General features: G+C 42.4%; 1 protein-coding gene across 3 annotated transcripts in view; it reads right to left on the bottom strand.

Moving 5' to 3' along the window:
* The window catches only part of ptgfr (prostaglandin F receptor (FP)), a 103,839-nt gene that overhangs the window by 3,793 nt on the left and 79,879 nt on the right, over positions 1-20,167 (bottom strand). The window contains exon 1 of one of the 3 annotated variants that reach the window (XM_061977994.1): positions 901-1,005. The exons of the other annotated variants lie outside the window; for them this stretch is intronic. The gene's annotated coding sequence lies outside the window, so the exon portion shown is untranslated. Of the gene's footprint in view, positions 1-900; positions 1,006-20,167 lie in introns of those variants that run through there. 3 annotated transcript variants of the gene reach the window in all.

Raw genomic sequence — 20,167 nt, 5'->3', positions numbered from 1 at the left:
TTCCCTTTTTGGGGTCGCGGGGGGTGCTGGAGCCTATCTCAACTACAATCGGGCGGAAGGCGGGGTACACCCTGGACAAGTCGCCACCTCATCGCAGGGCCAACACAGATAGACAGACAACTTTCACACTCACATTCACACACTAGGGCCAATTTAGTGTTGCCAATCAACTTATCCCCAGGTGCATGTCTTTGGAGGTGGGAGGAAGCCGGAGTACCCGGAGGGAACCCACGCAGTCACGGGGAGAACATGCAAACTCCACACAGAAAGATCCCGAGCCCGGGATTGAACCCAAGACTACTCAGGACCTTCGCATTGTGAGGCAGATGCACTAACCCCTCTTCCACCGTGCTGCCCGTACCCTAAGATATTTTGTAAAAAATAAAGCCAATAATGACATTTTTTTGTGGTCCCCTTTATTTAGAAAAGTACCGAAAAAGATCAAAATATTAGTATCGGGACAACACTAATGCACACTCCAACGTCCTCCCCCTTTTTTTACTTCAGCCATGCTTCAGTACAGTCTTGATTGATATAGCGACGTATAGTCATGGTTATATTTGTTTTACGGCATGCATAACAAGTTACATCACATGTATACACTTGCACAATTCAACATGTCTGAAAAGGAGTAAGAAGATCTAATTGAAGCCTACCTTCTCCATGTCATAGTTTGTTCACTGGCGGTAACGTACCTCTCCAGCTTGCCCGGGGGCAAATGTGTGCCCTACGCCCATAGGGCTCTCAGGTACTCTGTAACGTGACATCATCCTCAAGAGCTTATTAAATGCCTTGCAAGAGGTTCCCCTTATTTTACCCTAACAAGTGCCCATTGTGTTCATCTTTATCATTATTTATGAGGAAAAACAAATTCAACAAAAACAACTAAGGGTATATTACCTTAGACTTTTACGCCATCAAGTGTCCACCTGTTGCTGATCTCCGGTTCTTTTCTTTTTTTTCTTCATATAAGTCGGCTCTGTTCCGCTCAGCGTTGTTTGTGAGGTGTAGGCGAGATGTGCTGCGCCCAGTCTGCCGTCTCCTGACTCCAGCTGCTGGAGTGAAGTGCGTCAGAGCTGCGCGACCTTTTTGGTTGCGCACTAACAGACTCCTGCAACTGAGATGTTGGAGCATTGCGCACACGTCCCCGTGATAAGTGATAGTGGTAATACTGTAATAGACATTTGTGTGTAGGTCATGGAGCTTATTAAAGACTCTCCATCAACTCTTGGAACAACCTTTAAGCTTGAGTCAACTTATAATGATTAACTATGTGTTTGTGACACCTTCACTTTGTGGCCAATTGAGAACATTGAGGCGGAAAAGGCATCATTTGCTCTGCAAATTGCGCCATCGTCCAACGATAATGATTTGGTAACTTTTTCTTTCAGCCACAAATAATAGAAAGAGCTCTCAGAATGATGCTGCCCAGTTGTACGCCTTTGCAAACTCCCACTAATATAATAGTAAGTAAGTAAGGACATTTGTGGAGGGGGGCGTGGCCTGCGGGCCTGCCGCGGAACGGGGTGTGTCAGGACCGGCCTCGAAGACAGCGATTGGTGGGTAGATGGTCCAGGTGGGCCTTGTTATCTAATCACCTGTCGCCTTTATTAGCAGCAGCCGTGAGGAAACGAGTAGTTGGAGTTGCTGCTGAGAGACACGGACGCAGAAAAGACACTGTGCTGAAAAGCAAAAGACTTTGCACCATTGAAGGAAAACAAAACGGTGTTATATCCTGAATTCCTGGCAGTCTGTGGTGGTCTGAAGAACCCACTAGAGGGCAACCTCTACAACATTTTATTTATAAAGCGCTTTTCACAGATAAAATCACAAAGCTCTGTACAAAACATAGGTGAAGTAAAACAACAATTCAATTAAAACAACAGGGGCAACATCATAAAAAGGATACAAAGTGGATTAAAAATGATAGTTAAAAGGTGCATTAACTAAAAGCTTTACTAAAAAGAGAAGTTTTCAAATATTTCTTAAAAGTTTCAACACAGTCAAGATCACGGAGGGACTGGTGCAAATTGTCCAAGAGTCTGGGAGCTGTAGCCTGGAATGCCAGGTCTCCACGGGTTTTAAAACGAGTTTTGGGGATCTTTAGAAGACCCTGGCCTGAAGTCCGGAGGCTGCGCCCTGAGGAGTGGGGTCAGTGATGTACTGAGGGGCTGGTTGAGTATTGCTATTGTTAAATCAATACCTCCCTATGTGGCCCTAAACAAGATTTGGTTCGTGGCCCCATTTGGGTCTTTGATATTACTTTGATACAACAGAACAGTCTGTGCTCTTGTGTCATCCTTTTGTGTTCCTGGTGTTTCCCTCTTGTTTTCATGTGTTTTTTTTTACCTTTTGGTTCGGGGCCCTTTGGGACTGTGCGACAAGGAGTGGCACTTTCGTGACTTCTGGGGTGCTTTTTTGTGAACTTCTGGATCTGCCTTCGGGAGCTTTTTGGCCATAGAGACCAGCTGCTGGGTCTCTGCCACACCAGAGTCCGTTTGGAGAGACTGGAGGAGACTGCAGAGCTGGCGCTGAGTGCCGGGACGGACAAGCTTCACAGTGTCTTGGCTGAATGAGCATGTATCGGACACCTCGGTCTCCTTAGACGCATCCTCGCTCATCCATGCAGACTGGACACTGGTCGAGAGTTAGTGGGCGGCCGAGGGTGGAGTCGCTCTTTGTTGCTTTGTTGGGTCTGCTCCTGTCTCTGGCCATGCTCCCCCCATTCCAGCAGACGATGGCATGGAACACCGCAGAGGCCACCACAGTGTATATGTTTTTTGTTGTTTTTACTTTTGTAGCTGTTTGTACAAGTGTCTGGTTGCATCAGCTCTGCTCTTTTAATGTCTTTCATGTCCTTTGCGTTCTTTGATGTTTGCCTTTTACACTTTTTTTCCTTGGCCTCAGTCTGGACCCCCTCTCCGGGGGCCCAGGCTTAGACTGCTTTTTTTTTTTCACCCCCCAAACGTTTACCTGTTTCTCACCTTTTTTGTAAGGGGTGCCGGAAGTTGGCAGACCCGTCAGCGATCCTGTTCTGTCTCCCTGTAATGTTTGTCTGATCTTGAATGGGATTGTGCTGAAAATCTTAATTTCCCCTTGGGGATTAAGAAAGTATTTCTGATTCTGATTCTGATATTACCCCCATTCTATCCAGTCTTCATTGGCTTCCAGTCAAATTCCGCATAGGGTTTAAGATGTTAGTTCTAACTTTCCGTGCCTTGCATGGTGGGCCCCACAGTACATTGCTGATTTGTTGTGCGCCGACACTTCAGGGCACAGCCCCCGGTCTTCAGGCCAGAGTCTCTTAAACATTCCAAAACGCCATTTTAAAACCCTTGGAGACCTGGCATTCCAGGCTGTAGCCCCCAGACTCTGGAATAACCTGCACCAGTCCCTCCGTGAGCTTGACTGTGTTGAAACTTTAAAAAAAAACATTTGAAGACTTCTATTTTCAGTAAAGCTTTTAGTTAATAAACTTTTAACGATCTTTTTTAATCCACTTTTAATCCTTTTTATGATGTTGTTTTGATTTGATTGTTGTTTTAATTCACCTGTTTTGTACAGCGCTTTGTGATTTTATTAAAATTAAATCAAATTTACTGACTCCCTTACTCATTCAAACACTTGAGTTATTAGACAATCCTCTTCCCCCCACCTAACGTCACCGCCCCAGAGGCACGCTCAGTATGTTTACATGCACTAAAAAACTAATTGACTCAATCTGGTGGGGATTAGCTTCTTAAAACACATGTGCAACTTGAAATGTCTCCAGGATTTGTTATGGCAAACACTTTTATAAAAATGTTTCTGATTATCTGATTCATTTATGATTGTCATTAGTGTTAATTTTAATAAAAATACATCATTATTATATTCAGAATTATTAGTGCATCTATCGGGGGTTAACCATCCCCTGTCTTTAAAACCACTGACACCTCTGTTTTTTAACTTCAATCAAGATCCCTTGAACGCACCACAATTAAGCGCTATGCAAAAGTGAAACTTAAAAATAACTTTGTCCAATGCTGCCACAAATACATTTATTATATTTTTACCTTTCTTCTATCACCTCATTCTGTTACCAAATATTATTGCGTGGGTGCATGCATAAAGGGGATTTTTGATGACGTTATGACGTCTGTGTTGTGGTCCATGCTGGGTTTGCCCTACCCGGGGGAATGAACCATTTTGCATTTTGCAAGAGGGTGTAGGCAGTGATGGGCAAGCTACTTGGAAAACGTAGTAAGCTACAAGTTACTCTCGATTGAATGTAGCTAAGCTACAGGGGAAGCTCTCCCCAGAGAATTGTAGCAAGCAACACGGCAAAAGTAGCTTGCTACATCAAAGCTACATTTAACAGCGTTTATATCTATTAGCCCACATGTATAACATCAATGTTAATATAACCGAGAGTGTACAAACGGACACAAGAAGGGTCCAATGCTATTAACTATCTGTCATTTAGTTGGGGACACCATACAACCACCTCTAGGGGTCCCCACATCCCACCATATGTATTTATTTTAGTTTGCTTTTTCTTTGGCACACCCCTATAATCATACTTGCCAATCTTGAGACCTCCGAATTCGGGAGACTGGGGAGGTGTCGGGGGCGGGGTTAATGGGGAGGAGTATATTTATAGCTAGAATTCACTGACATTTAAGTATATATACTGTATACATATATATATATATATATACTGTATATATATATATATATATATATATATATATATATATATATATATATATATATATATATATGTATATTTGGGGTGTGGGAAAAAATCGATTTGAATTCAAATCGCCATTCTTACGTTGTACGATTCAGTATTGATTCTCATTTTTCAAAAATCTTCAAACAAAAAACATACTAAAACAAAAACATTATTTTTCCCCCATCTTTTTCCATTTTCAATCCTTTTTTAAAAATGCTCCAGGGAGCCAACAGGGTGGCACTAAAGAGCCGCGTGCGGCTCGAGAGCCGCGGGTTGCTGACCACCGGCTTAACCTTTTACTATTTTACAATTCAGACATTATGCCTTCATTCAATGACAACAAAATTAAGGAGACCTGTTTCGTAAATAAAGACCAATCGATGTGTTGCCAGTCAAATAAATAAAACCCAAGTAGCTCACCTCTCCTGTAGCTCTAATAGTGATGAAAGTTGGAGACCCCTATTGTAAATGATCATGTGCAGATGTATCTAATGAAGTGTTCCCCTCTTTTTTTCCTTCACAATTATGAAGACATTGCATGTTGTTCCTTAGGTGAGCAATGAACTATATTTAATTATGAGCTAGGAAATTACACCCACTTACAAGGTTTAGAGGGGAAGGAGCGAGCTGGCGTTACAGCATAATTCAGGATTTACACGTCTCTATATTTTCCATTTTGTTTGTCCCTATTAGAAAATGGTGGAGTCAAACACAGGTATAGGTAACAGACTATCAATAATTACTCAGATATTGTGAAGGCCAGGTTTGGATTAGTAAATAAACTCTACTTCCTCCTACTAGTGTTGTCCCAATAACAATATTTTGGTACCGGGACCAAAATTATTTCGATACTCTTCGGTACCTTTCGATACTTTTCTAAATAAAGGGGACCACAAAAAATTGCATTATTGGCTTAATTTTAACAAAAATTCTTACGGTACATTAAACATATGTTTCTTATTGCGAGTTTGTCCTTAAATAAAATAGTGAACATACAAGACAACTTGTCTTTTAGTAGTAAGTAAACAAACAAAGGCTCCTAATTTAGTCTGCTGACATATGCAGTAACGTATTGTGTCATTTATCATTCTATTATTTTGTCAACATTATTAAGGACAAGTGGTAGAAAATTAATTATTAATCTACTGGAACATTTACTGTTAATATCTGCTTATTTTGTCTTTTAACATGTTCTATCTACACTTCTGTTAAAATGTAATAATCACTTATTCTTCAGTTTGAATGCTTTACTTTAGTTTTGGATGATACCACAAATTTGGATATCAATCTGATACCAAGTAGTTACAGGATCGTACATCGGTCATATTCAAAGTCCTCATGTGTCCAGGGACATATTTCCTGAGTTTATAAACACAATATACATTTGAAAAAAACCAAAGAAGATGTGATGCCAAAAAATATCGACGTAATCTTAGTAGCATCGACTAGATACACTCATGTACTTGGTATCATTACAGTGGATGTCAGGTGTAGATCCACCAATGGTGTTTGTTTACATTTTGACGCCGGTGAGCTACGGTGTGTAGTGAAGCATGTTTAGCTATTCCTCGTCCTGCAGGGATGATACTTGTAAGAAACTTACTTTATTTGTCACCATGGAGGCAAGGATTAGTGATTTAGAAATATCTACAACACTGCCGACTGGTGCTGGACTTTAGCCGCTAGCTAGCTAACCATGTCTTAAAGTACCTCTTCCTGAAGGTGTTTCAGTGTTATAACTTCACCTTTATTTTTAAGCCAAAATGCGTCCGTTCTCCCTTTTCTGTCTACACACCGTGTCTGCTGGTAAGTACTCTGTGATTGTGCACTGCCGAACATGCTCCTCTGCTTGTAAACCAGCAATGACACGACGTGACGACAACAGGGGTGCGGGGGTTGGCGGGCCGGTACTTTTCAGAGGCAGTATAGTACCGAATATGATTCATTAGTATCGCAGTACTATACTAATACCGGTATACCGTACAACCCTACTTCCTACAGTACAGTACCACTTTTCCAACATGTTGAATTGTGTAAATGATAAATGGGTTATACTTGTACAGCGCTTTTGTACCTTCAAGGTACTCAAAGCGCTTTGACAGTATTTCCACATTCACCCATTCACACACTGATGGCGGGAGCTGCCATGGAAGGCGCTAACCAGCACCCATCAGGAGCAAGGGTGAAGTGTCTTGCCCAAGGACACAACGGACGTGACTAGGATGGTAGAAGGTGGGGATTGAACCCCAGTAACCAGCAACCCTCCCGGCCACTCTACCAACTTCGCCACGCCATCCCCCAAATGTAAACATGTGGTGTTTCTTAATGTAACTTGTTAAAACATCACCATAACCCAGTTTTTCAACCACTGTGCCGTGGCACACTGGTGTGTCGTGAGATACAGTCTGGTGTGCCGTGGGAGATTATGTCATTTCACCTAATTGGGTTAAAAATAGAGATGTCCGATAATGGCTTTTTTGCCGATATCCGATATTCCGATATTGTCCAACTCTTAATTACCAATTCCAATATCAACCGATACCGATATATACAGTTGTGGAGTCAACACATTATTATGCCTAATTTTGTTGTGATGCCCCGCTGGATGCATTAAACAATGTAACAAGGTTTTCCAAAATACATCAACTCATGTTATGGAAAAAAATGCCAACATGGCACTGCCATATTTATTATTGAAGTCACAAAGTGCTTTTTTTTTTTTAACATGCCTCAAAACAGCAGCTTGGAATTTGGGACATGCTCTCCCTGAGAGAGCATGAGGAGGTTGAGGTGGGCGGGGTTGGGGGGCGTGGTTAAGGCGGGGGGTGGGGGTGGGGGGGTTAGCGGGGGGCGTGGTTGAGGTGGGGGGTGGGGGGTTAGCAGGGGGGGGGGGGGGGGGGGTGTATATTGTAGCGTCCCGGAAGAGTTAGTGCTGCAAAGGGTTTCTGGGTATTTGTTCTGTTGTGTTTATGTTGTGTTACGGTGCGGATGTTCTCCCGAAATGTGTTTGTCATTCTTGTTTGGTGTGGGTTCACAGTGTGGCGCATATTTGTAACAGTGTTAAAGTTGTTTATACGGCCAACCTCAGTGTGACCTGTATGGCTGTTGACCAAGTATGCGTTTGCATTCACTTGTGTGTGTGAAAAGCTGTAGGTATTATGTGATTGAACCGGCACGCAAAGGCAGTGCCTCTAAGGTTTATTGGTGCTCTGTACTTTCCCCTACATCCGTGTACCACTACGTACAGCGGCGCTTTAAAAAGTCATAAATTTTACTTTTTGAAACCGATACTGATAATTTCCGAACCGATTCTCATAATTTCCAATATTACATTTTAAAGCATTTATCGGCCGATAATATCGGCAGCCTGATATTATCGGACATATCTAATTAAAAATATTTTTTGCAAACCAGTAATTATAATCCGCAAATAATGTGCCATTGTTGAGTGTCTGTGCTGTCTAGAGATCCACAGAGTAACAGTTTAATACTCATCCATATCAGTAGGTGGCAGCAGGTAGCTAATTGCTTTGTCATGATCACAATATGCTGGAGGCAGTGTGCAGGTCAAAAGGTATCCAATGCTTAAATCAAAAATAAACAGAAGGCAAGTGCCGCTAAGAAAAAGCACTGAAGCTTAGGGAAGGCTATGCAGAACGAAACTAAAACTGAACTGGCTACAAAGTAAAGAAAAACAGAATGCTGGACGACAGCATTCTGTTCAGACTTACAGCGTGCGGAGCAGAGAAGGCGTCCACGAAGTACATCCGTACATGACATGACAATCAACAATGTCCACACAAAAAAGGATAGCGTCCGCACAACTGAAATAGTCTTGATTGCTAAAACAAAGCAGGTGTGAGGAATAGCGCTCAGGGAAGAAATGAAACTGCTACAGGAAAATACCAACAAAACAGGAAAAGCCACCAAAATAGGAGCGCAAGACAAGAACTAAACAATACACACAGGAAAACACCAAAAAACTCAAAATAAGTCAGGTCGTGACAGTACACCTACTTTGAGACAAGAGCTATAGTGATGCATGCTTGGTTATGGTTTGAATTCATATCCAACAATTGCCAGAACAACTTTTTCGGCTGCTGAGTTTTATTTTTCTCATGTTTTCTGCTGGTGGTGTGCTTCTACATTTTTTTCAATGAAAAGAATATGCCTTGGCTCAAAACAGGTTGAAAAACACTGCCATTCATAAGCTTTCAAAATGGGTGTCTGAGGTAAACATTAGCATTGAATGGTACGTTCTTTCAAGTCATCATTTTCTGCACCTGCAGTGACTTCGCCCTTGGACGCGCTAGAGAAATGTCCTCCACCTCAGAGATGAATTGCTCTCACCAATGCACTCGTCGTTTTTTATATCCAGGGTGGAAGACATTAACATGTCAATCTCACAGAACAACCATGAACCCTGGTGTGGGGTTGAGTGAATCGTATTCTACATTATGTACACTATCAAACAAGTATGGGACTTAAACTCTACAATTTAGTATTCTCTGAAAACATAAAATAACCATTGAAAATAGCACTTCTACTGCTGTCTTTCATTACGACTTTTTTCCTTCAAGGAGCAATTTGGAGAAAAGTGTTTTTTGAAAAATAAGCCATATAAAAAAGGAAGGTTTGAAGTGAGCACTTGAACTTAACTGAAAATGTTATTTGTTTCCCCCCTTACCATTTGACTGACAAATGAAAAAAGGCTGACCTGAAACTGTGGGGGGAGCATAGATATTGTTCATAGGTAAGGTTAAAAAAAATGTTGTGTAACCAGTGGTGACCTTTTGGCTCATGGGACTCCGGAGACAGCGGAGAGATATCGACAGGCCAAGCGGTGTACGGTTTTGGCAGTCGCAGAGGCAAACACTCGGACATGAGAGGAGTTCGGGGATTGACATTCGGGTGACTTCGAAGCGACTCTGGACCTCTATCCGCAGTCTGTGGATCGATGGAATGAATACATCGAAGACCTTCTCCATCCACTTTCTATGAGAAAGAAATGCATGGGGACTCTACTATTTCTGGCGACATAGTTAAGAAGCTCCTCGGTGGGAGAGCCCCGAGGGTGGATTCGATCCGCCTGGAGTTCCTTAAGGCTCTGGATGCTGTGGGGTTGTCTTGATTGACAAGACTCTACAGCATTGCATGGACAATGGGGGCGGTGCGGCGTCTTCAGTAATGCGGACGCTGTATTGATCAGTTGTGGTGAAGAAGGAGCTGAGCCGGAAGGCAAAGCTCTCAATTCACCGGTCGATCTACGTTCCCATCCTCACCTATGGTCATGAGCTTTGGGTTATGACCGAAAGGACAAGATCACGGGTACAAATGGCCAAAATTACTTTCCTCTGCCGGGTGGCGGGTCTCTCCCTTAGAGATAGGGTGAGAAGCTCTGTCATCCGGGAGGAGCTCAAAGTAAAGCAGCTGCTCCTCCACATCGAGAGGAGCCAGATGAGGTGGTTCGGGCATCTGGTCAGGATGCTACCCGAACACCTCCCTAGGGAGGTGTTTAGGGCACGTCCAACCGGTAGGAGGCCCTGGGGAAGACCCAGGACACGTTGGGAAGACTACGTCTCCCGGCTGGCCTGGGAACACCTCGGGATCCCCCGGGAAGAGCTGGACAAAGTGACTGCTTAGGCTGCTGTCCCCGCGACCCGACCTCGGATAAGCGGAAGAAGATGGATGGATGGATTTAATTGTGTAATGCATCAGCCTGGTGGAATACATTGTGGTCGTCTACCGCTTCCAAAATGCATCCGCGTTTTCTTTCAATATGAGGCTGAAACCTGCTTTCCTGTCTTCCCTGCCGCTTCCATTACGTACTTGAGGACCACAGCATGCAGGCCCACATCCTCGCCGGTCGACATCACGCCTTCCGAGTGTTCTTGCACATCTGCCTTGAGATGTCCTAATGTCAGGCAACGTGACACTTCCACCATTGCATTCTTTTGTTGAACGCCATAATAGGCGAGGCGGGAGCCCAGTGGGGTTTTGGATGGAGGAGTGGAAAATCAGTCATAATGTGACCATGACGTCCTGATCGTAAAAGCACTGCACAATTCACAGGTAACAAACGTACTCTTCCCCTCTTCATACTCGTCCTGTCCCTCATGCCATTTTCTCCCCATCACAAAGCACAAGGAGCCCTAAATTGCCCTTCAATTGTAAAACTGAAGGTCAATTCAAGAGCATCTTTCACTAGCAATGGCCATGTGTATCCAGAATTAAACCACATAGTGTTTTTGTGCTACATAATTGCTAATACAGTATAGGCCAGATGGTAATGTTGACCAGTCCATAAACAATAACTAAACATAAAAGGGTGTGAGGTTTGAAAAATATTAATAATATATATTGCCAGCAGATGTCAGCACTTTCTCACGTCTCACAGTCCTGTAACAGTTTAGCACAAGGGTGTCAAACTCATTTTCATTGAGGGCCACTTTGCTGTTTTGGCTGCTCTCAGAGGACATTAATAAAAGAAACATACACGTATAAGGATTAGCGGCATGACATTAATAAAAGAAACATACACATATAAGGATTAGCCGCATGACATTGTCACACGGTTACCTATCCATTTGATTAGTAAATGTATATTTATGTATATTGTATGGTATATTTACACTGTATATACATTGATACATATATACATACATATATATACACTGTAGGAAAAAAATGGCAGAATTTTACCATCAAATTTACAGTAAAATGGTCACACTATTTTACTGTAAAATTCTGGTGATTGAGCTGCCAGTTTTTTGTTTTTTTGCATAAAAAATATGGTTGCCGTTTTCACAGTGTATTACTGTAAATGTAAAAATGGCACCACAGTTTTTCCCCTACGGTAGGATTCTGAAGATTGAGCTGTTTAAAAAAAATAATATATATATATATATTGTCATGTTTACAGGTACAATTTCATAGATAACTTGCTTTGAAGTGAAGTGAATTATATTTATATAGCGCTTTTCTCTCGTGACTCAAAGCGCTTTGCATTGTGAAACCCAATATCTAAGTTACATTTTTAAATCAGTGTGGGTGGCACTGGGACTGGGAGCAGGTGGGTAAAATGTCTTGCCCAAGGACACAACGGCAGTGACTAGGATGGCAGAAGCTGAAATTGAACCTTTAACCCTCAAGTTGCTGGCACGGCCACTCTACCAACCGAGCTATATAGCCCCAAAAATCATAAGGCTAAGTTAAAGTACCACTGATAGTCACACACGATTACCTATCCATTTGATAAGTATATGTATATTTATGCATATTGCATATTGTATTGTATATTTACATTGTATATATACACATATATATATATATATATACACATATGTATGTATATATATATATATATATATATATATATATATATATATATATATATATTGTAAGAAAAAAAATCTGTGTATTTTGCGGTCAAAAAATGGCAGAATTTTACCATAAAATTTACAGTAAAATGGTCACACTATTTTACTGTAAAATTTTGGTGATTGAGCTGCTGGTTTTTTTGTTAGTTTTTTTGCATAAAAAATATGGTTGCTGTTTTCACAGTGTATTACTGTAAATGTAAAAATGGTACCGCAATTAGTTTTTTACGGTAGGATTCTGAAGACCAAGCTGTTTTAAAAATATATATATATATTGTCATGTTTACAGTGTACAATTTGATGGGTAACTTGCTTTGAAATCATAGGGCTATGTAGATATTTATGTGTGTTTTTACCCCAAAAATGTTTTAAATGTATGATAATATAATATATGTTGCATTATTAGATAGATAAAGTTTAAAAGATATATAACTGCATGCAGTACATGTCTTTTTTTCTGTCAAAACAGAAAAAGGCCTTGAGTTTGACACCTGTGGTTTAGCAAAAAAAACTGTATTTTTGAACGCCTTAATTCCCCAAAATAAATGAAGATATAATAATAAAAGCCATAAAGTTTTGAAAAATCTTTTAAAAAATGTGGGTATTTTGAAAATAATATATGAAGCGTTCAGGCACAACAAAAAAGATACGGTATCTCCATTTTCCTTGTTTTGAGTAAGTCAATGTTTTTTGTAGAGCTTTTTAAGAAACCGCCCTGCTAATGTGTGTTGCAATTAAATGTTTCTAACAACCAAAATAATAGCTGAAATTTTAAAAATGCTTATAATTTTGCACACATTTTTTTTTAGCAAAAACATAACTGTAAAGAGCATTTCTTTGCAAAAGCAGACTAATTCTATAGGGTGCCAGCTTGGCCCTAAAAGTTAGTGAAAACAGATATTTTTTTTCAGAAGAATGCTTATTCCATCACTGTGATAAATTAATTTCATCCAAACAAACTGTCCCTTTGGTGCCGCATACTTTTGCGGTATTCGTCTCCCCAAGATCCAGAAGGATGTCCGGAAACAGCGTGCAGTTAAGATAAATTATTTATTCCAATAATCAAACCAAAATACGAACATACCGATAGCACGGGAAGCTACGGCAAATGCTTAGTAAAAAAGACTAGCTAACAAAAAGAGCAAGAAGCAAACAAATCCCAAAGTAACTGTCACGTGTTGCGAATAAGACCGCAAGGGAAAAATGAATAGCTCTCTGATTAGTGACCGGGAGCAGGTGAGCGTCCCGACCACGAATCAGAGGCACGTGACAAAAATCAGCACACATGGCAACAAAGAAAACAAACAAGGGTGCTGAAACAGAACTAAACAACTAAGGTTATATCAAACCAAACATGACCCGGGCAACGGATCATGACACAAACACAGTGGCGGACCGTGCGTTTCCCACCTAGGCCTTCAGTGATGTCTGACTTCAAAGATTACTTGTCAAAATACCATAATTGATGTCACCACATGACCATTGCTGGAGAAATACTATACAGAAACACATTTATGCCCTGGAGGAAAGTTCTGTGGTTCTAGAATTAAGGTTTTAGAATGGCCTTCCCAAAGTCCTGACTTAAACGTGTGGACAATGCTGAAGAAACAAGTCCATGTCAGAAAACCAAACAAATTTAGCTGAACTGCACCAATTTTGTCAAGAGGAGTGGTCAACAATTCAACCAGAAGCTTGTGGATGGCTACCAAAAGCGCCTTATTGCAGTGAAACTTGCCAAGGGACATGTAACCAAATATTAACATTGCTGTATGTATACTTTTGACCCAGCAGATTTGGTCACATTTTCAGTAGACCCATAATAAATTCATAAAAGAACCAAACTTCATGAATGTTTTTTGTGACCAACAAGTATGTGGTCCAATCACTCTATCACAAAAAAAAAATAAGAGTTGTAGAAATCATTGGAAACTCAAGACAGCCATGACATTATGTTCTTTACAAGTGTATGTCAACTTTTGACCACGACTGTACATTCAATGACCGCTATAACACTAACTATTGTTGCGTTTTGGACCAGTTGTTCCTCCCAGGGAATTCAAGTCACAATTCGCTCCCAAGTTCTTTCCGACACTTAAAGCTGAGTTGAAAAACCACCAGAGACAGAATAGGTATGTTGTTGTATATTCTCAAAGCTTTGCCAATATACATTGATTGAGACCAGTCTAACCCTAGAACATTCTATTGCGCCTCCCAAAATGGTCTGTCTTCCCGATCCCACCACCCTCTCTCTCGTCCCATCTCTGTAGACAAAACAAATGCTAGTCAAAACACATTCCAAAGAACTCAAGGTTAACACACACAGTATACTTGCTGACAGAGCATCAAGAGAAGAAATGGAAAACACGAGCTGTTTTCAAATATGACAAAGAAATGGAAGAAGTACAACTTAAATTCGGATATATGTAAATATCTGCCTCCGACAATTCCCCCTTCAGATCTTCTAAAAAGATCTTTATTACTAGTACAACACTTCTAAAATACGCCCCTCTTTGAGCAAGCTAGTAAAAAATTAAAAGCATAGTTACATGGGAGATAAACGGATGGAATCTATGTCAATGTCGTCACTCTCAGGGAAGGAAACTAGCATTTCTCGAAAGTCACCACTTTGCCAGACCCCCTTCAGTGACATAGCAAACCCAGGTTGTTCAGCAAGCCCCTCAACAGCATCACGAGTCAGGTTGGTCAGTCTCAACAGATTATAAAAAACATAGTTAATGCGTTCTACATTTTTAGTAGCAGTCACAGGGAAAATAGCACCAATTATAGGAAGGTTCTCGAAACCTGCACAGGATTCACACCACAATGTATGTTGTGGTGGGACCCCCCTTGGTTGTCCAATTGCATCAAAGTAAACACTCTCAGGGTTTCTCATCAAATCAAAGGAGCCCGTTACACTCCTCTGAGATAAAACATGGCGTCCTCTGCGGGAAGTTAGAGAGGCCGCTGAAACAGGAGTTCCAAGGGGTGTTAATTTGGTACCGTCTAGGGTGACTGGGGTCACCAGTCTAACCATAGCACAAAGCCCAACGGCTGACGTCGGGATTCTAATGTACAATCTATGCTCCCCACAATACCAGAATAAGTCAGCTCGTGCCCAAGGGCCTATCCTTGAGCCATCTATCAGGGTGGTGCACCAGGAGGGGTTAATGTCACCCAATTTGTAGGGGGATGAAGGGGGTCCTGTAAATTGAAAACACGTGTATTTCAGCTTTTAGGCCACAAAGGGAAGAAGTCGGGTGAAATTGTCAACAGGAGGGTACACACTAACCAACAAATCACAACCTGGCGGTGTGGGTTCAGAAAACAAGGAGATAAGACAGTTTGAGCCATTAGTGTCAGTCAACTTAAAAGGGGCGGGGTAAGTGTGGGGAAAGGGACGTCCAGCGGAACAAGCAACACAGTCACCCAGGTCTTGGCTCTTAGCCATGCTAGTCATCCACCTAAGCCACAGGTTGCCTGCACCTGCTCCTAAGGTCAAAGCTACCAGGTCTTCAAGGGGGCAGAGGTAGTTAACGCCCTCTCAAGGACATTAATTTTAATAATTCCTTTAGGGTCTGTACCTTTCTGGTCAACCCCCAAAACAACATAAAAGGGACTAGGTATAACACCTGTTCTGGCAATTGTAAGGGAAAGAGGGTTCTGGGACCGATCAAAGTTCCTCTGAAAGGTCATCCCTCTTAGAATAACTTTGAATTGTGGAGGTATGTTGGCATATAAAGGGTCATGGTAGTCTAAGGGCCCTGTGTAGTGGGTTACCTGCTTCCATAAGGGGCACCACTTACCAGAGTATGTTGTCCGCATCCGACACCAATAGTTCAGGTTTGAGTCGTAACAAAGATAGAGGTTACTAGCACGGTAAGAACTATTTTTCCCCTCGCACTTAATCACACTACACAGGTCAGAAAAGTAAGTCTTGCTGTCCCCCTTGACCAAGTCTATTTCAAGTCCGCCGTACGTTCTAAGACACTTGTCAGTCACTGTCGTCGGGAAGGAAGAATTGAGACACAAGGTCAGTAGAGCAAGCCCAAACACCAGTCCGTCAGGGAATCCTACTGGGTATAACATCCTGCCTTTCAGAAATCAAAATCAGAGTAATTCAGGTAACGAGACGGGGATAAACAAACTTTTCACTTAATGTAACGACACAAATAGTATGCTGAAAGCAAGCAAGAAAAACTAAGAAACATCTAGCATATGGACTGGTCTCACAATCAATGGTATACAATATTGGAGTTGATCAGAGTAATGTAGGTAGAAAATCTGGAAGATCTACACGACGGTAGACGGCAGCTCAACAGAGAGAGGTGTCTCTCAGCGTCGTCTTTTGGGCCCCTTCCGTGGCAGGCTCCTCCGCGGGAGTGCGGAGGTAGAGGTGGTACCAGGTGTCCCCTGTACCAGCTAGTCGAAGGGCGTGGGACGTCCGTACCACGACCTTGAAGGGACCATTCCACCTGGGCTCCGTACACTTGCGTTTGATGACCTTGATCTTGACCCTCTCAGTGGACGGAAGGGAATCTGGAGTGGCGGGCTGTCATCCTCGAATCTGTACAGAAGAACTGGCACACAAATTCTGCATTTTGTGTAAAATACCATTTTGGTTTTACGCTGATTCCTTCTTCCAGGGGGGTGTTGATCCTGGGAAGGGGCTGACCTGTGTGCAGTTCATAGGGTGAAAAACTCAAAGGGCGGTAAAACAGTTTTATTCACGGACATTCGAATGATCATTAACGCTAATTGCAACATGTCAGTCCAATCCAATTTGGTCTGTGCACAGATTTTAGCCAATTTGTTTTTGATATTCTGGTTCACCCTTTCAACCTTACCTTGGGACTGAAGATGGTACCCCCAAACCGAACCTGTGTTCTAGTAAAAGAGCATTTTCGACCAAGGCTAAGTGAGTAATTTTAAAATGGGTGTTTTGTCTGACCTAATCTTTTTGGGGAAACCATGTCGGGGAATTAGGTCATTCACAAGCCATTTAATTACTGATTTTGCATCCTCTTTTGAGGTTGGGGTTGCTTCCGGCCAACCACTGTGATTGTCAACACAAGTCAGCAAGTATCTTTTCCCTTTCACCGGATTGATCATATCAATGAAGTCAAAAACTATACATGATTCACCCTCACCTCCTCCATATTCCAAATTGATTTACTAAACTACTATCGATGTGAAAAATGGCTATTTTCAAGTTAAATTTACAAACTTACAACAATTTAGTTATAACTTCTTACCCACAGGCATATTGTTAAAGCTATTTTGTTGTACGGAGTCTGAATCCAAGAGTCTGAATCCACCCTCACCTCCTCCCCCTTCTGTTTCTGAAAAAGAGACTGTGTCAGTAATACTATCACTTTCAGAAACATCTAAGAATAAGGTCAGCTAATAGTCAAGTACAGCAAGAGCAGGGGCGGAGGACATGTCATGTTTGAGGTCAATGAAAGTCATTTCAGTCTCTGTGGACCACTGGAGGGTGGTATTAGGGTAGGGGACCCCTTAGCGAAATCAGAAATAACTCAAACTCAACTAAATACACAAATACTAGAAAAATACTAACCTTATGGCGGATGCCTTTGCAGTAGTAATTTGAAATTTCACCACGCCTGGTGGCCACAATAACAAATTAAGTCAAGCTCATGTTGTAGAAAGTCGAATGATGCGGACACGTTTGTTACTGAATACTTTCTATCAGACTTCTGTCATGGCGACTGTGTGTATGTAATAAGCAACTATAATTGTTTGATATGCTTAAATGTAATGTGTCGTTTTAGCTCAGCTGTTGTGTAGCTGCTAGCTCCTCGTAGCCTACAGCCGGGGTGTCCAAAGTGCAGCCCATAGCTATGTGCTTAACAGAAAACTTAAACAAGAGGAAAATGTGGTTTTGGGGTGTCGGTGCAATGAGTGGCAGCTACGCCGTGTTTTGAGAATTGGACCTAAGTCTTTGGTTTTGTAGGCGGGGCAAAGAGCAAGGGAACAATGTGGGACAGCAATTGTGTCCATCTTATACTATGCTAGTTGTAGCAAAGATATGTCAATATGAGCAGCCACACCTTGAGTTCCAACATATATAAATATAAAGGTGTCAAAGGCCTCCTGGCATGAACATGAGGCGAGTCGGGTGGCGGTACACACGGAAGCATCTCAGTCAGCCAGGGTTTTCACTGATAGAGCAGTTGGAGATGTCAGCCATTTCTGGTGTTTCAGGCTGTGGTAGGAGCTCATGGAGGAGCTTTGGTAGTGGTGTCGCAGCTTGGTGGTTGAGCCGTCAGGTAACACCAGGAAGGTTCCTTCTGTGCGATATTGAATGTCAGGGTACAGTCTGTAAAGGAGGTCATTACCAATTAGGCAAGGTGTGTGCAGGTCAACCACGAAGGGGTGCTTCAGTGTGTGTCCAGCAATCTGAACCGGAAGAGGTTTGGTGACCGGTAACATTCTTGTGACCTCAGCGAAGCCTTCGACCTTCAAAAAGGAAGCACACAGTTTCTTTGGTACCTCTGCATTCAGAAATGAGTGGGTGGCACCAGTGTCAATCACAAACTGATAACATTGTCCGTTGACACTTATGTCCAGCAGGGGGCCTGTCTGTATTTCATGCTGGGGCTTCTGCCTTGGGCGTCCTTTGCCATGCCTGTATGATGTTTTGGCTGCAATTGGGAGCCTGTCTCATTCAGAGGAGTTAGGACATTCACGTTGCCAGTGACCCGGCTGGTCACAGATGAAACAGTTTTCACCCTGTCTTGGCCTTAAAGCACCGTGTCCACCACCCGAGTCCAACCGTCTGGTCGCACGTCTGTTGAGGATTCTTTCCTCCACCTGCTGGGACTCAAAAGCAAGGTCACCCACTGCTGAATATACACTAGCTGATCTTTGACCTTTTGGTTCTTTTAACTTTTCATCTTCAGCGATCTGTAATTTAAGTAGTTGTTTCCTTGTTACTCTACCACCATCCTGCTCTGTCCAATTTTGCATGTGATGAATAAGATGTCCCTGCCATGTGTTGTTTTTGGCACCGTGTATATCAGGGTTATCATCCATCCTGCGTCTCACCACAGTTGGCATTGCGTCAAGTACTGCTCGTCTACAAAACTGTCGGTGTTCCCCTTCTTTACTGGGATGCACACCTGTAGCACGTGACCACTGCTCTTTAGCTTGGTCTATAAATACATAAGGTGACTCACCATCTTTCCACCGATATGTAGGAGTGGTATTTTGACACGGAAGAGGAAACAGACTGCGCATAGCAGTAGCTATGCCTCTTATGTACGGTGTTACCGGTGAAGTCGAAGATTCAGCCAATAATCCTGCTTGTTGTTCCATATTTTGGCCATCTTGTGTGGAAACACAACGATACAAAATGCCTCTAAAGTCTGCTACGGAAAGAGTGTATCCCGCTGTTAGTTTGTCTAACGTGTTAAGCCAAAGACTCCCTCCTTCAGACACAGGTGGGAGTTTGTCAACAATGGATTGCATGTCTGCAACATCAAAAGTCTTATATTTTGAAATTGGCCACTAATTTCAGGAAAAAGTGGATATGCATGTCCTTCTACCTTTTTTTTTTTAGCGTGTGTTGTATGCATGTGGGTCATGTGGTTGTTTGTCAATGTAGCCTTCCAGCGAGCCTTTAGCGGTTACAGGAGACCACAAAGTCTGCCTCTGTTGTGTATTATTCAAGAATGTCTGTTGTGCACGTCAGAGGTTGTTATCTACTGGGGGAAAATGGTCAGACGTGCAAAGGAAGGGGTTAAGAATTTGAGCCGATGGTTTAGAGAGGGCGTGTGAGTACCTCCCTCTCTTGGCACTTGAGTAGGGGGCGTTGGCTTAGTCAAAGTCTGGGCGGGTCGTTTGAATAGTCTCGTACATGCGCGACAGCCCGTCCTTATCTAATTCGCCTTGTTCCCCCCCTACGTCTCTCCCCGCGGACTACACCGTCACCAATAGCAACACACACACACTCAAGCACGTGCACACACACACAAGCACACACACACACACTCACAAGCACGCACTCCCACGCAACCAGCAACACACACACACACACAAGGAAAAAGCTGCA

The sequence above is a fragment of the Nerophis lumbriciformis genome, linkage group LG18, assembly GCF_033978685.3.
Source record: "Nerophis lumbriciformis linkage group LG18, RoL_Nlum_v2.1, whole genome shotgun sequence".
NCBI lineage: Eukaryota > Metazoa > Chordata > Actinopteri > Syngnathiformes > Syngnathidae > Nerophis > Nerophis lumbriciformis.
The sequence above is the reverse complement of the archived record's forward strand: the minus strand, read 5'-3'. Positions and strand labels throughout refer to the sequence as shown.